The following is a 17,159-nucleotide window of genomic DNA, read 5'->3' on the forward strand; positions in this document are numbered from 1 at the left end:
ACATACATTTACCAAATAGGGGAATAGTGCCAGGCAGCTGCCTGGCACTCTCCCCATTGGACCAACCAGTTTTTTATATTATATCCATTTTAAATTACGTTTTCGCCCCTGTTTAAAATTACCGTTTTGCCCCCAGCTCAAAATAAAATTACGCTTTTGTCCCCATCTCAAAATTACGATTTTGCCCTTAATTCAAAATCACGATTTTCCCTGGCACTCCCCTATTGGACCAACAAGTTTATTATTTTATATCCATTTTAAAATTACGTTTTTTCCCCTCTTTAAAATTACGGTTATGCCCCCAGCTCAAAATAAAATTACGCTTTTGTCCCAAGCTCAAAATTACGATTTCTCCCTCAATTCAAAATAAAATTGTGGTTTTGCCCTTAGCTCAGAATTACCTTTTCGCCCCTAGTTCAAAATAATTTTTTTTTTGCCCCCAGCAAAAAATTACGATTTTGCCCTCTGTTCAAAAATGTGATTTTTCCCCGTTTAAAAAATTATGATTTTGCCCTCAGTTTAAAATTACATTTTTTCTCCAGTTCAAAATAAAATTATGCTTTTGCCCCCAACTCAAAATTACAATTTTATCCTCGGTTCAAAATAACATTTGTGATTTTGCCTCCAGCTTAAAATTACGATTGTGCCCTTAGTTCAAATTTATATTACGCTGTTACCCCAAGTTCAAAATTACGAATTTGCCCCTGTGAAAATTTACAATTTTACCCCTAGTTCAAATTTACAGTACTACCCTCACTTTAGCTTTTGGCAAATTACGATTTTACCCAGTAAAAAAATACAACTTTCTCTCAGTTAAAAATTACAATATTACCATTGTTTTAGTTTTCTTATCAAAAGTATAAAAGTGTTTTGTTTTAATTGGTTGACTCGATTTAATTGTTTTCCGTGTCAATGAGTTGCCTAACACTCGCTCATCATCCGGCCATCGCCCCGCAACGCGGGCGGGGTATTAACAAGTTTAGATACATCAAACATCTTTTTTGATATTTGTATTTACATTGATCGTTTCTTATCGGTGATATTTTTATTTTGGGTGTTATGTATCAAATTGTTTATTTAGATTATTTGTGAGATTCAAAGAAACAGTGGGCTTAGTAGTATGTTAACAACATTATATGTGTTAGATCTATTACAAAGATGTTGAAATTGGGGATTCTTTTTTGTTGAATTAGTTATAGATGGGCAATTTGTTTATAATCAACACCCGTCGCAACGTGCGGGTTAGCGTCAACTCGTTACAATACAATAATTAAAAGAAAGCAGTAAAGTACAAATACTATTACAACTGAAATTAAAAAAAATAAAAGAATATAAACAAAGACATAAACGGAAACTGTTTGAGGCTCTTGTTGAACACGGGGCCCTTAAAACAATTCCGAGTCTCTCAAGAGAACTCGTTTGTTTCCAAGGGCACGAAGCCGGAATACTTTGTACCGCCGGAGAAGACCTCGAAAACATTTGTATACCTGAAAGAGAAAGATCAAAAAAGATAGAGAGAGTTAGATGTGTTTTAGAGATTGCTATGTGAAGTATGTTTGCAACTAAGGACCCGTACTACATATAATTGACTTGATTTGAACCTTGTATGAATTAAATGAAATATAAAAACTATTGAATGTATTCAATGCAGATTTTTCGGTTTCTTGTTTTGACAAGAACATGTCTATTGTTTCAACTCAATTAATGCGAAACAACCACAACTGACCTACAAACGGTTGGTCAAGTACAAATGACCGGAAACCAATAGTTGCTATTGGCTCGAGCTAGCAGTTCTATGTTAGAGCCATTGCTAACCTCATTAGCAGTTGATGTTGTCAACAGGTGCTGCTGCTGACGTCACCAGACGTTTCTGACCTGATTCATTAACCTGACTCACACAGTGTGTCATAAACCATGGTGAGTCATACATGACCTAAGAGATTATGGATGGCTGAAACCCAAATCAAAAACATTTGGGATGAGTAATGGTATGTGTATTTAGTTATGGGATTGGTATGAGATTAGTATTTAAAGAATTTGTTAGTATGGGACGGGGTCATAGTCCAATTACTCGAAACATATATACCTATTTACTCGAACCGTGCTTGTATACAACTTTTTTTGTTGTTTTTGGCTAATAGAGTAATCTACTAATCCATTATCATTTTTAGTTTTTATATTTTTAGTTTCCGTGTTTCATATTTTGTATGAAACTCGTACTAAAATGTACTTGAGATTTTCAACGGGTAATTGTAAACTAACAAACTTATATATTTTATGCACAACCTTGGGGGGTGGGGATATTGGGACGAGTATGGAATACGCTTTCACATTGGAGATAAGATTGTAAGATCAGTTCGTATAAAAAATAAGTAAAAACAATTTATTTAGAGTTACAATACAATAATTAAAGGAAAGCAGTGAAGTACAAATACTATTACAACGGAAATTAAAAAAAAAAGATACAAGAAGAACATAAACAAAGACATAAACAAAAATTATGGGGCCCTTAAAACAAATTACGAGTCTCTCAAGAGAACTCGTTTGTTTCCAAGGGCACAAAGCCGGAATACTCTATACCGCCGGAGAAGACCTCGAAAATATTCGTATACATGAAAGAGAAAGATCAAAAAAGATAGAGAGAGTTAGATGTGTTTTAGAGATTGCTATGTGAAGTATGTTTGCAAATAAGGACCCTTAGTACATATAATTGACTTGATGTTGAACCATATATGAATTAAACGAAAAATAAAAACTACTGAATGTCTTCAATGCAATTTTTTCGGTTTCTTGTTTTGACAAGAACATGTCTATTGTTTCAACTCAATTAATGCGAAACAACTACAACTGACCAACAAACAGTTTGTCAAGTACAAATGACCGATAACCAACAGTTGGTTAAAAAAGTTTCTACTTGCCTGAGCTAGCAGTTTTATGTTAGAGCCATTGCTAACCTCATTAGCAGTTGATGATGTCAGCAAGTACTGCTGCTAACGTCACCAGACGTTTCTGACCTGATTCATTAACCCGACTCACACATTGTGTCATAAACCATGGTGAGTCACACATGACCTGGGGCCTTTGAAAAAGCCTTAAAAATACAAAGGTGGCTCTCAAGCAACTCGCGATGATGCGAAGTGTAAAGTACGCCACATTGTGCCCAAAAACCCGTGCCACGTGCACATGTGTGAGTGTGAGTTATGGGCCCTTCGCACCCTTTCGTGAACCCACTAGAGTGGAGTTCCATGAAACAATATGGGAGGAGTGTTCACATATATCCCACTTTATTTTTGTTTCCTCATATGTAGGACTAATTCCCACATTTTCCCATTTTTCCTTATTACAACTTTCCTCTGTTCAAGTCAAAACTTTAAGCAACTATATCTCGTTTATCTTAGCTCTGATTTGGACGTAGTTTGGTTCGTTGTAAAGCCCTTATGGCATAAAACACAAACCCACAAAATAGTGATTACATTAATCAAGGTTTAATATAAATATATTTGTCCAAACTTTGAGCAAAAATTACATAACCCTTTAGTGAAAATATCACATTTCACTAATTTTTCCAACAAAGATTATTATTACCAATACGCGTTCGAAACTCGCCTTTTGTCTTCCTTATCATAATGCATTATTAATTGTTTCTACTTTTTTATATGAATGGTTAAATATTTCTTTTTGCATCACGGAGTCGGGGGCATTGTGGAATTGGCCCCGAACTACTTACCTCCGGTTTATAATAGTATTAAAAAAGCCAGAGGGCTTGTAATCGCGGATGAGGTTCAGTCTGGATTTGCTCGGATCGGAACCAACTTTTGGGGATTCCAAAACCAAGGAATTGTGCTCGATATTGTCACAATGGCAAAGTTATATATTAATCATTAATAATTAAGTACACATGATACTTGTGCAATGTTAATGAAAAGCCTACTATCTCGCCTATTAGGGTATTGGCAACGGGATTCCACTTGGTGCGATGGTGATCACCCCGGAAATAGCAAACGTTTTAACGCGTCGGAGTTACTTCAATACATTTGGTGGAAATCCGGTTTGTACCGCTACGGGTCATGTTGTCCTTTAAGTTATCGAAAGAGAAAATCTTCAAGAAAATGCTCATGTTGTTTGATCATACTTGGAAGAACGTCTCACTGCTCTCAATGATAACCACGACAACTAGTTCTATACCCGTCCGGTGGACAGGCATATTAATAGTATAATAATATAAAATTTTTTACTGTTTGTATTCCGAACAAAACATTACTAAATATTTTATTCTTTGAATTCTAAACAAAAACATTATTTGTTTAAAACCAACCATGATGTATAGAATGTTTCATAAAAACGTTCATATTTGGATATATATTATGGCAAAAAAAACACATAGCAAGAAATTTTTTAGCAACTCCAATAACGTAAAACCAAGAGTTTTTTTTTCCTTTCCTAATATACTATTTATTTATAAATATAAATAGATAACATTATTGGGTTAGTTTATTATTTTATGTATAGATATGAATAGCGCTTTTAAATTTTATGTGTTCATATATGGTATGTATGTTTTACTGGATAGTGGGTTGTCCACTTTATGATAGGGCCCATGCTTACAACTTGGGACTTTGGGTTATTTGAACCACCCGATTAGATTGGTATAAATGGGTTTTAAAAACCCTAGATCCTCGTTTGTTTGGTTACCTTTCGCAGCCGCTCCATTTGATCTCGTTTGTAGCTCATTTTGCTTAGACGGTAACCTCAAGCTTGCTTTACAGCGGTAGATATCACAAGCTATCTACATTTTCAGTGGTTTTCTAGTGTCAATCATCATCTCGTAGCTGCATATTTGGTAAAGTTTGTTGTTTTTTCGTTTTCGCATCATTTTTTTTCTTTTTTGATATATATAATAGGGCTAATTAGCATTCACTTGTTCTGATCTTGTTTGAGTAACTTATTTATGTCATGATGTGACTTCTTTTCTCCAATGTTGTTATAATTTAGGGGTTTCACATTTGTATAGGTGGGTATTCTTTGTTGTATAATCATTCTTTGTCATGCGGTAGTATCTCGTTGGTTTTGTCTCACGTGGGGTTATCATCTCTAAATTGCTTTCTAGCTTCTTTCTTTGGCCAACAGATTGTTGGAACTACAACATATTGTTACTAATTTGAGAGAAAAAATGATTTATGACTTCGTGATAATTGACAAAAAAACATTGTCTTTGTAACCAAAATACGATCTTTTTTTTTTTGGGTAAAGGGTTACCCCGATGAATCTATTAAAATGCAACCGCAAATAAGTACAAGTAGTGAGGATGTGTTCCACACTAATTCATATACAGGACATGCCCCATATATGTAGAACAAATAAAAAAACCAAAGACCTATATCACTGTCACACCCTGGCTTTGCGGAAGCGTGGTTAATTTGTGTGACTTCTTAATACCATAGCTTAATCATAACAAAGCTATATGAATTTAAAAACCATGCAAGTCATCCATTAAGTTTTTGAAAACGTCATACAATACCATTGTTTTTAACATGCAACCATATCCTTGTTTAGTAACATTACAACTTATAACAAAACATAAACGTGATTTAGGGATTGTGTCTTGTCCAGGTAAGAGACACAACCCTAAACCCTGATGACTTCATGACCAGTGCAGCGGAAAACGTTCCATACCATGCCAGATCCGCTTAATTTCCTGAAATACATGTGAGTTGAAAAATCAACAATAAAGTTGAGCGAGTTCACGTGTAGGTGAGTAGGTAAAACATTTGTGAGTATAAAAATAGTTGTGGTATGTAGCAGTGTAAGAGGACTTGTGATCACCAATGGTTTGCAAGGCCACTGACATATGTGAAGTGCAAATAGGGAGACTCAAACCTAGCAGATTTCGCCACGGCAAAGTATGTGGACAAAGTCACCCCACGGTCCGTTTCTAGTTTGGCCGGGGGCTGGGCTCGCTACACCCAGATAGATCTACCGCTCCTGTCCCTCGGTCCCTCCATGAGGACTAATGGCCCCATGTTGTTCCTATCCACTCACATGATCGTATAACACCTCCTTACGTTAAACATACCGTTGTAAAGTACTCGTAAATCATAGTAACATGTATTTCACCCCCGCAGTTAAGTAAACTGAAAACAGTTAGAGAAAAGGGGGACATGAACTCACAGTGAATGCGTATCTCTACCAAGTAATCCGAATATCCGAAGCTGTGCAACGACCTACAGGTGCTAATTCTATTAGACGGATGGCCGTGCCTTAGCTTTATAACTTATATTTTTAGGAGACGGTTAGACAACTGTTTCGTGTACATACTTGGTATTTTACTTTCCTTCCCAAGGATGGGGGATTTAAATACATGTGTATTTATACTATCTCATTAAGTCCCACTTAATATATTTTTATTTCTCATTCCAAAATATAATTATTTTTCTCAAAAATAATATATTTTCTCTTTACATAATACTTTCCAAAATAATACGTTGACAACATACGTGTCGGTGAATATTTCCGCGTAATGCGTAAGTTACGTTTTAATGATTATGTGGTAATAGAAATTACCGTTGTAACTTTTATGCTTGTCGTATAAGCGTTTGTATTATTTTGGGTTTGACAAGTTAGTAAATATTATTTTTACTCTAAAAATAATATTTATACATTTTCACAAAATAATCATAAACAGTGTTGTGACAAAATATATTTACCGAATATATATTTATCACGTTTAGTTTTGTGAAAATCCCACCTCCGATTATTTATAAATAAAGTTGTGGCGAAATATATTTGAAAACATGTCAAAGTAGTCTAACACTTGTAAATAATTCTAAGTGTTAGATTTTAGGAAAATTTCGCCAGAGTTTCCCCTGTAACTGGAGGTGGCCACGCTTTCAAGCGTATCATTTTCTTTTACAAAATCATTTCAACACTTTCTTTATTTCAATCAATCAATTTCCAACATAATAAACAAGTTTCAACACTTCAAATTAGTTTCAACACATTAAACTCGTAGACTAGTATGTAAAGTCGCATCATTTCATGAACTTGTAGTTTTTCCAAAAACTACGGTGTAGATCTCGTTATAATTGATGGATCTATGTGTAAAGTGATTTAGTATTGTAAAAACCCAGTTTTTATAACAGTTCTTTCTTTACAACTTCCCGACAACTTTTGTAAAAATGGTTATTTTGTCGGATCTTTCGTTTCACGTGTGTTTATACACTTGTAAACTATAAAAATCATATTTGTTAACATGTTAACCAACTTTTATAAAACATGATTTTCTCAACACCCGGTCCTACGAATATACCACTTGTACATACGTAGATCGGCTCGTTTTAAATACTATTTTTCATGTTAAAACACTTTTACACAAGTTCATGTTTCCCGTGTGGTGGAGTTTCACCTTTTAACCCTCGGACCGCTAGAAACAAGCTTATGTTAAGATACGGGATCTTAACAAAGTCGGGTTAAACGATGATAAGAGCCACCACATCATAGATCGGGCCTTAACAATCAACATATTCAAATACTACGACATTTACACGCGTTATGTGCTTTTAACCAACGATATTCACATTTTAGTAGACTTTAATGATTCAAGAAGTGGGTTACCGACTTTTATCCGTCAAAAATCCTTTTAACCACTTTAGACATGATTAAAAATGAGTTTTAAATGTTATACCTCTAGCTCGGGGCTAGGGAAGTTCTTTGGCGAAAATGGCGCGGATAAAAGCAAATGCACGAGGTCCTTTAGCTTCCGTTTGTTCCAAGCTTCGTTGTACGTGACCCTCAAGACTTGTATGCACTTGGAACTTGCAAGACGAAAACCGAAGATGGGTGGTTGGGTGTGGTGATGTTCGGCCGAGAGGGAGAGCACAAGGGAGAGAGAGAGTGAGTTGTGATCTTGTGTGTGTTTGTGTGTGTGAGAGAGTGCTCCATTTATAGAGATTTCCAAGCGTTATCGACCATCGGATCTTGAGGCTTCTAGATATCCACGAAATGAATTAAATAATCAAAGGGATGTACCCTCTAGTTCCATCCCAATGGAACCGGCCCAAGGGGGGTGGGGTCGCCCGGTTGGGTCTCGATCGTTCAGTTATAGTTCAGTTAAGTTAAAGTTGGTTACTTTAAGGTCTAACCCCGTTAGTTGTTTAATGTGTTATATTGCGGGTGTTAGGGTAATCAGGGACCCTAACTGGCTCAGAAAAATACCAATAATAATCCTGGCAATATTTTTATGTTCCGGGTATTGTCCGGTTGTTCGGTCGGATAGGAATCCGTTAAAGTGCTTAAGATATCCTTTAAGCGTCGTAAGTAATATTTTTAGCGACACAATTTATTCAGCAAAGTGTCAGGAATAATTCCTTGTATTTTGGCACTTTATTAATTAGCTAGAAGCTAGTGTGTAGATAAAAGTGCTGTGTTTCGTGCTTAAAGTACGTTTTAGGCACATCCAATTTCCGTATCTTATGCCTAGAGACGCAACTATACAACCCTTGTATCCCTACACATACTATGGGTGTAGTAAAATAATTCTGGCTCATTCAGGCCTTTAGAGGCAGTGTCTGCCTGATGCTGGTTATATCAGCATGTTCACTGTGTATCCGTTTAGTGCTACTGTGCTTCTTGTGCATCAAGTTTGTCACTAGGGTTCAGCATGTAAATAGTGTAGTGACAGCAAGCAAGTATGACGCAAGTAAGTTCATGTATCAGTATTCAAGTAGCAGTTTATCAGAAATCTCAGTTAAGCACAGTAATTAGGCAACAGTTAATAGCTAATTAAGTCGTACGGATACCTGGTTTTGTGAGGGTTGTCACATCCTCCCCCCGTTAAATAAATTTCGTCCCGAAATTTAAGTTCTGCTTGTAGATGCAGAGTTTTTAGGAAATAAGTGGGGGTATTTCTCTTTCATCCGGTCCTCACGCTCCCAGGTGTATTCAGGACCATGTCTGGCATTCCAGCGAACCTTGACGAGTTTGACACTGCTCCGGCGGGTCCTGTTAACTTTCCAATCTGTGACCTCGACAGGTGCTTCTACGTAGTGGAGCGTGTCGTCAACATGAATCTCGTCGATAGGAATGGCAACGTCAACTTGAGTTGGACTCTTCTTTAAATTGGATACATGAAATGTATCGTGAACACCATTTAGTTCAGCAGGTAGGTCCAACTTGTATGCTACGGTTCCAATTCTTTCTAGAATTCTGAAAGGACCAATGTAGCGTGGATTTAACTTCCCACGCTTCCCAAAGCGTGCCACCCCTTTCCAGGGTGATACCTTCAATAACACCATCTTTCCAACTTGAAAATCCATATGTTTTCGGTTTGGATCCGCATAGGCCTTTTGTCTGTGGCGAGCGGCTTCGATGCGTTTAAGAATCTGCGCAATCTTGTCTGTCGTCTCTTGGACGATTTCGGGACCGGCAAGCTGCCTATCACCTGCGTCAGCCCAACATAGTGGTGATCGACACTTGCGTCCGTATAGGGCTTCAAAAGGCGCGACACCAATACTGGTGTGGTAGCTGTTGTTGTATGAGAATTCGACCAAAGGTAAGTGTTTATCCCAGCTACCGCCCAAATCCATAGCACATGCTCTCAGCATGTCTTCCAAAGTCTGTATCGTTCGCTCGCTCTGGCCGTCAGTTTGCGGATGGAACGCAGTGCTCAGATTCAATTGTGAGCCAAAAGCTTCTTGGAAGGATTGCCATATCCTTGACACAAACCTTCCGTCTCTATCAGAGATGATCGAGAGGGGTACTCCATGTCGTGCTACGATCTCTCTCAAGTAAATTTCCGCAAGTTTACTAGTACTGTCTTTCTCCTTGATTGGCAGAAAGTGTGCGGACTTTGTTAGGCGGTCAACAATCACCCAAATCATATCATGGCCTCTTGGCGTTCTTGGCAGTTTTGTAACAAAATCCATTGAGATTTGTTCCCATTTCCACTTGGGAATCTCAAGTTGTTGCAGAAGTCCCGAGGCTTCTGGTATTCCGCCTTGACCTTAGCGCACGTTAAACATTTGCTCACGTAAATAGCAACGTCGCCTTTCATCCTAGGCCACCAATAGTAATTTTTGAGATCTTGGTACATCTTATCCGATCCCGGGTGGATAGAGTACCGTGACTTGTGCGCTTCATCGAAAATAACTTCCCTTAATTCACCAAATAGAGGAACCCAAATCCTTTTCCCAAAACATAACGTTCCTTCCTCGTTTGGCACCAATATCTTCTCCATCCCACGGAGATACTCTTTCTCAAGGTTCTCCTTCTTGAGAGCTACTTTCTGTGCTGCACGAACGCGCGAGGAAAGATCGGTTTGGATTATCATTTCCATAGCCCTAACCCTTAGGGGCTTGATCCTTTCCTTACGACTTAGGGCATCGGCGACTACATTCGCCTTCCCTGGGTGATACTTTATCTCGCAGTCGTAATCATTCAATAATTCAGCCCATCGTCTTTGCCTCATATTCAACTCCTTCTGGTTGAATATATGCTGTAGGCTTTTGTGATCTGTGAAGATTGTGCACTTCGTACCATACAGGTAGTGTCTCCAGATCTTTAGTGCAAAAACCACTGCGCCTAGCTCCAAATCATGAGTGGTATAGTTCCTTTCGTGCACCTTCAGTTGGCGTGATGCGTAAGCGAGGACCTTTTGACGTTGCATCAACACACAACCCAATCCCTGACGCGATGCGTCGCAATATACCACAAAATCGTCGGTACCTTCCGGTAGAGCTAAGATTGGCGCGTTACAAAGCTTATCCTTCAATATCTGAAATGCTTCATCCTGTTTGATTCCCCAATCAAACGTCTTGTCCTTCTGCGTGAGGAGCGTCAAAGGTTGAGCGATTTTCGAGAAGTCCTCGATGAACCTTCGATATTAGCCAGCCAAAACCAAGAATTGTCGAATCTCGGTTGGCGTTGTAGGCGTTTCCCAATTCTTGATTGCCTCGATCTTGGTGGGATCAACATGAATTCCATCCCCATTAACCACATGTCCAAGAAACTGGACTTCGCGTAGCCAAAACTCGCACTTAGAGAACTTGGCGTACAACTGTTCCTTCTTTAGCAGCTCCAGAATGGCTCTAAGATGCTGCTCGTGTTCAGCCTTTGACTTGGAATAAATTAGGATGTCATCGATGAATACAATCACGAATTTATCCAGGTATGGCTTACAAACTCGGTTCATCAAATCCATGAACACTGCAGGTGCGTTTGTTAAACCAAACGGCATAACTAGAAACTCATAGTGCCCATATCGAGTTCTGAAAGCTGTTTTCGGGATGCTTTCCTCCTGTATCCGAAGTTGATGATATCCAGATCGAAGATCGATCTTTGAATAGAAGTTTGAACCTTGAAGCTGGTCAAACAGATCATCGATTCTTGGCAGGGGATACCTATTCTTGATTGTTAGCTTGTTCAACTCTCTGTAGTCGATGCACATACGGAAACTACCATCCTTCTTCTTGACAAACAAAACTGGAGCTCCCCAAGGCGAGAAGCTTGGTCGGATAAAACCCTTGTCTAACAACTCTTGCAGTTGTGTCGACAATTCCTGCATCTCAGACGGAGCAAGTCTGTATGGTGCCTTAGCCACAGGCGCGGCGCCTGGAACTAAGTCGATGCGAAACTCCACTTGCCTTTGAGGTGGCAAGCCAGGCAAGTCTTCTGGAAAGACTTCTGGGTATTCCCTCACGACAGGGATGTCTTCGATCTTCGGCTCAGCAGCCTTCTTATCCACAATGTGTGCTAGAAAAGCAACACATCCTTTCCTTAAACACTTCCTTGCTTTCAGGCAGCTAATCATCCTTAACGGCGTCTCACGCTTCTCCCCATGAACAACAATGGTCTCACCATCATCGGTCGGGATACGAATAATCTTCTCGTGACAAACTATCTCTGCCTTGTTACTCGATAACCAATCCATCCCTACTACCACGTCGAAGCTTCCCAACTGGACTGGTAGTAGATCGAGAGTAAACTCGCGTTCTCCTAATTCAATCACACAGCCTCTGATCACATCATTGGCTTCTACCAATCTTCCATTAGCTAATTCGATTGCGTAGGGAATGTCTAACTTATTAGCGGCTAGCCCAAGTATATTCTTAAATTCTAGTGATATGAAGCTATAGTCGGCACCAGTATCAAACAGAACAGATGCATAACGTTGATTTACAGGGAACGTACCAGTGACAACGTTGGGATCCTGGCGTGCTTCCCGTGCACCGATCTGGAACACCCTTCCACGGGCTTGGTTCAATCCCGGGCAATCCTTCTTGAAGTGCCCAATGTCACCGCAATGAAAACATCCTAATCTTTTTCCATTTCCCGCACCATCCCCAACTGGCGGGTTGTTTTGATTGGCAGTTCCGACTTGATTTGCATTGTAGCCTCGGTCATTCCCTTGTGGGCGATTTCCCAAACCACCACGATTATCGTTTCTATTCATATATCCTCCCTGGCCTCCCCGGCCTGCACTAGCCCAACATGATCCCTTTGAGTGGCCCGGTTTTCCACAAGATTCACAAACTTTCACGTTACAATTGCCAGTATGGTGGCGTTGGCAGTTGTTGCATTTGGGCTGGGTGCCCTGGTACCCTTTCCCTTTCTTGGTACTACCAGTTGATTTTCCTTCCTTTACTGCCATGCTGACGCCTTGTTTGAAGTTTGAAAACTTCCTTTTGTTATCTCCTGAGGACTCAACGTGAGTCTCTGTCTTCTTCGCCTTGACTTCATCAAACTTGTTTAAACGAATTGCCTCCTCAGTGAGAGCCACGCTCAAATCAATGGCTTCCGTGATAGTTGTCGGTTTGGAGGAGGTCACCATGCTAATGATTTGGGGAGCTAATCCCCAAATGAAGCGCTCAATTCGCTTGTATTCAGGCGTGACCATATAAGGAACCACTTGAGATAGGTCATGAAACCTCTGGACGTATTCTGCAACCTTTGGTCCATCCATCTTTAGGTGCCAAAATTCAGTCTCCAACCTTTGAATTTCTGCGCGGGAACAGTACTTCTTGCGCATAAGCTCTTTCAATTCGGCCCAAGTCAGGGCGTAGGCGGCAGCTTCGCCTAGTGTTTGCACTTGTAAGTTCCACCAGGATAGGGCTCCGTCTAGAAACAGCCCTGAGATGTAAGTGACCTGCTGGTCGAGCGCACATTTGCTCATGCGGATGGTGGAATCAGTCTTCTCCGCCCAGCGAACGAAAGCAACAGCACCACCGGTGCCGTCGAAGTTGATGGGCTTACAGTCCAAGAATTGTTTGTAGGTGCACCCATGAGGAGGGTTTTGGTTGCCGTTAATGTTCGAGCTACTTCCGCTTGGTCCTCCTTGCGAGGCAGCATACTGAGCAATGGCGGCAGCAATAACTTGCTGTAGTTCTTCAGGAGTAGTGGGCATCGGCTGCGGTTGACGTCTTGGTGCCATCTTCTAAAGATGCGTACGTCGATTAGGCCAAAGTAAACATACGTATATAGTAATAGTAATAGCATATAGCATCTCATGTTATCAATATATCACACACAACATCCCATGTCCCAACATCCCATGTCACAAATATCATACACACAACATCCCATGTCCCAACATCCCATGTCACAAATATCATACATACAACATCCCATGTCCCAACATCCCATGTTGCAAATATCATACTTACAACATCCCATGTCACAAAACATAAATAAGCAATCAAGTGAATCAGATATGGTGAGAATACGGCGATTGTTATATATATCGAGACCATAATGTGGTAAGGGTATCAGTACGTCACTGTATCATACAATCACAAATCAAATAGGGGCTACATCACCCCTGTCAAAACAATATCACATCAGTGTCACATACATCCAGTACATCAACAAATATCAACAAAAATCAGTATCGTCAGATGGTCTCCAAAAGGCTGTGCAGTCACAATCGCGGTCGTCTCACCATCGCCTACCACTACGGTACCAATGAGCCCTATGCGGATGGGGGTGGAGGAGGGGGAAAGTGAGTGTAGAGTAAGCGGCGTAAGTGAAGCCAATCCTCCTCCATCGCCTGCTGAGTGCGAATAACAGATGCAATCTGCTGCTCCATAGTCGTAAGTCGGGCAGCAAAGTCAGGAGGTAATGATCGAACAGGCTGAAAAGATGAAGATGTCTGACCAAGATATGGACCAAAAGATAACTGAGCTCTCTCGAGCTCCTGGAGTCGCTGTGTATGGGAATCATGCTGATGGACAAAGGACATCAAGACGTCCTCAATGGTATGTCCCATATGGAATGGATGATATGGATCAGTGGGTGGCATCGATGAGGAAGATGACCAAAGTATGGCGTGCTGGTAAGATCGATAGGTGCAACAGAAGATGGGATAGATGCTATCTGAGGCATGAATGGCATGGTCATCGGTACATGACCGAAAGGGTGGGCTGAAGAGCCCTCTCCAGGCCCCGCTGGAGGAATAAATGATGGGATCTGAAATGAGAAATCAGTATGATGTGTGCCAGTGTGATGTGGGGGAAATGGTGGAACATCCTCGTCCGCCGGTATCCACCCGTGCTGTGCCTCCTCATCTGGAGGATTCATGTGCTCAGCAAAAAGAGCGTGCTCGGGCTCGATGGGTAAAGGATCGATAGGAGCAATAACGGGGTCAACAGGTGCAATATCAGGATCGACAGGATCAATAACAGGATCAGCAGGTATGTCACCAACGGGTAAAGGAACAATGGGATCAGCAGCAACATGATCGCCCTCGATCACAGGAACATCAGCATGCACCAAGTCATGCTCATGCACAGGATCGAAAGCAGCTGCCTGCTCTTGGGCTACGGCAGGCTCCGGGTCGTCAAACGCCATATCAAAATCAAAGTCTGGATCAATGGGACCGATAGGGTCAGCAGGATCAACAGGGTCCTCTACAAGCTGGTCCATAGGAATATACTCGATATCACGGTCAGGATCAAATCCTGGAGGGAAAACAGGATCCGAATCCTCAATATCATCGTGCTCGAAAGCGAAACTCGGAATAGGGGCGGCAGAAGATGCCTGGTCAGGGTCCGAGTCATGAACAAAGTGCTGAATGCTCACCTCGTGAGACGGAGCAGAAGCCACAGACTCAAAAGAGTCTGGGACTGGTGAGTGAATGGGCGAGTCTCCAGCTGGGACGTCAGCTATCATCAAGAGACCGCCAGCAGGTAGAGGAGCTACGTCAGGATCCTCGTCCTCAAATGGCTCGTCCTCGTAAAGCTCGATGTCGCCGTCGGCATCGGCGTCTGGTAAAAGCTCATACGCAGGGTAAGAAGCAAGAGGAATCGGTGCCGGAATCGCAACAATAGGGAGGTACTCAGCAGGTGGGTCTGCGATAGGCTCATAGGCGCCGTCGGGTAAAGCAAAGGGCAAGGAGTCATCAGTGTGCTCATCGGCGCCGTCGGGTAACGCGAACGGCTGGAAGTCGTCATCGTCGGTGCTAGTATAGTCTGAGGTGTGCACCTCATGCTCCGAAGACATAACATCGTCTGACACTAACGGTAGAGGTCCAGTGGTATCTGATCCACCTGTAGCTGGTGAATCCATGGGTCTGTAACATAACACAGAATAAGCACAAAATCAGTGAATCAAATAGTCACATAAGTTACCAGATAATAATCACATAATCCACCTAGTCCCACTAGCCTCCCAGCCTCCCAGACTGTCCTTCCTAGTCTCACTAGCCAACACTCCTAGTCCCACTAGCCTCCCAGCCTCCCAGACTGTCCTTCCTAGTCCCACTAGTCAACACTCCTAGTCCCACTAGCCTCCCAGCCTCCCAGACTGTCCTTCCTAGTCCCACTAGGCAACACTCCTAGTCCCACTAGCCTCCCAGCCTCCCAGACTGTCCTTCCTAGTCCCACTAGCCGAACCTCAGCCTCCCAGACTGAGCCTAGAATAATGAATAAAATGTGCTCAACATTTGTTTATAAAAAGGTTTTGGATCTGGACTTAAGTGGTATGCAGTAAAAATGTTTTCGTGAGAGCCCTAGTGATCATAGTCTAGACTCGAGAAGGAATCCTAGTTCGCTATGATCAGAGCTCTGATACCAAGCTGTCACACCCTGGCTTTGCGGAAGCGTGGTTAATTTGTGTGACTTCTTAATACCATAGCTTAATCATAACAAAGCTATATGAATTTAAAAACCATGCAAGTCATCCATTAAGTTTTTGAAAACGTCATACAATACCATTGTTTTTAACATGCAACCATATCCTTGTTTAGTAACATTACAACTTATAACAAAACATAAACGTGATTTAGGGATTGTGTCTTGTCCAGGTAAGAGACACAACCCTAAACCCTGATGACTTCATGACCAGTGCAGCGGAAAACGTTCCATACCGTGCCAGATCCGCTTAATTTCCTGAAATACATGTGAGTTGAAAAATCAACAATAAAGTTGAGCGAGTTCACGTGTAGGTGAGTAGGTAAAACATTTGTGAGTATAAAAATAGTTGTGGTATGTAGCAGTGTAAGAGGACTTGTGATCACCAATGGTTTGCAAGGCCACTGACATATGTGAAGTGCAAATAGGGAGACTCAAACCTAGCAGATTTCGCCACGGCAAAGTATGTGGACAAAGTCACCCCACGGTCCGTTTCTAGTTTGGCCGGGGGCTGGGCTCGCTACACCCAGATAGATCTACCGCTCCTGTCCCTCGGTCCCTCCATGAGGACTAATGGCCCCATGTTGTTCCTATCCACCCACATGATCGTATAACACCTCCTTACGTTAAACATACCGTTGTAAAGTACTCGTAAATCATAGTAACATGTATTTCACCCCCGCAGTTAAGTAAACTGAAAACAGTTAGAGAAAAGGGGGACATGAACTCACAGTGAATGCGTATCTCTACCAAGTAATCCGAATATCCGAAGCTGTGCAACAACCTACAGGTGCTAATTCTATTAGACGGATGGCCGTGCCTTAGCTTTATAACTTATATTTTTAGGAGACGGTTAGACAACCGTTTCGTGTACATACTTGGTATTTTACTTTCCTTCCCAAGGATGGGGGATTTAAATACATGTGTATTTATACTATCTCATTAAGTCCCACTTAATATATTTTTATTTCTCATTCCAAAATATAATTATTTTTCTCAAAAATAATATATTTTCTCTTTACATAATACTTTCCAAAATAA

At 41.0% G+C, this 17,159-nt stretch overlaps 1 pseudogene; it reads left to right on the forward strand.

The window, feature by feature from the left end:
- Nucleotides 1–17,159, forward strand: part of LOC118488208 — a 105,266-nt pseudogene that overhangs the window by 80,373 nt on the left and 7,734 nt on the right.

The sequence above is a fragment of the Helianthus annuus genome, chromosome 16 (assembly GCF_002127325.2).
Source record: "Helianthus annuus cultivar XRQ/B chromosome 16, HanXRQr2.0-SUNRISE, whole genome shotgun sequence".
Taxonomy (NCBI): Eukaryota; Viridiplantae; Streptophyta; class Magnoliopsida; order Asterales; family Asteraceae; genus Helianthus; species Helianthus annuus.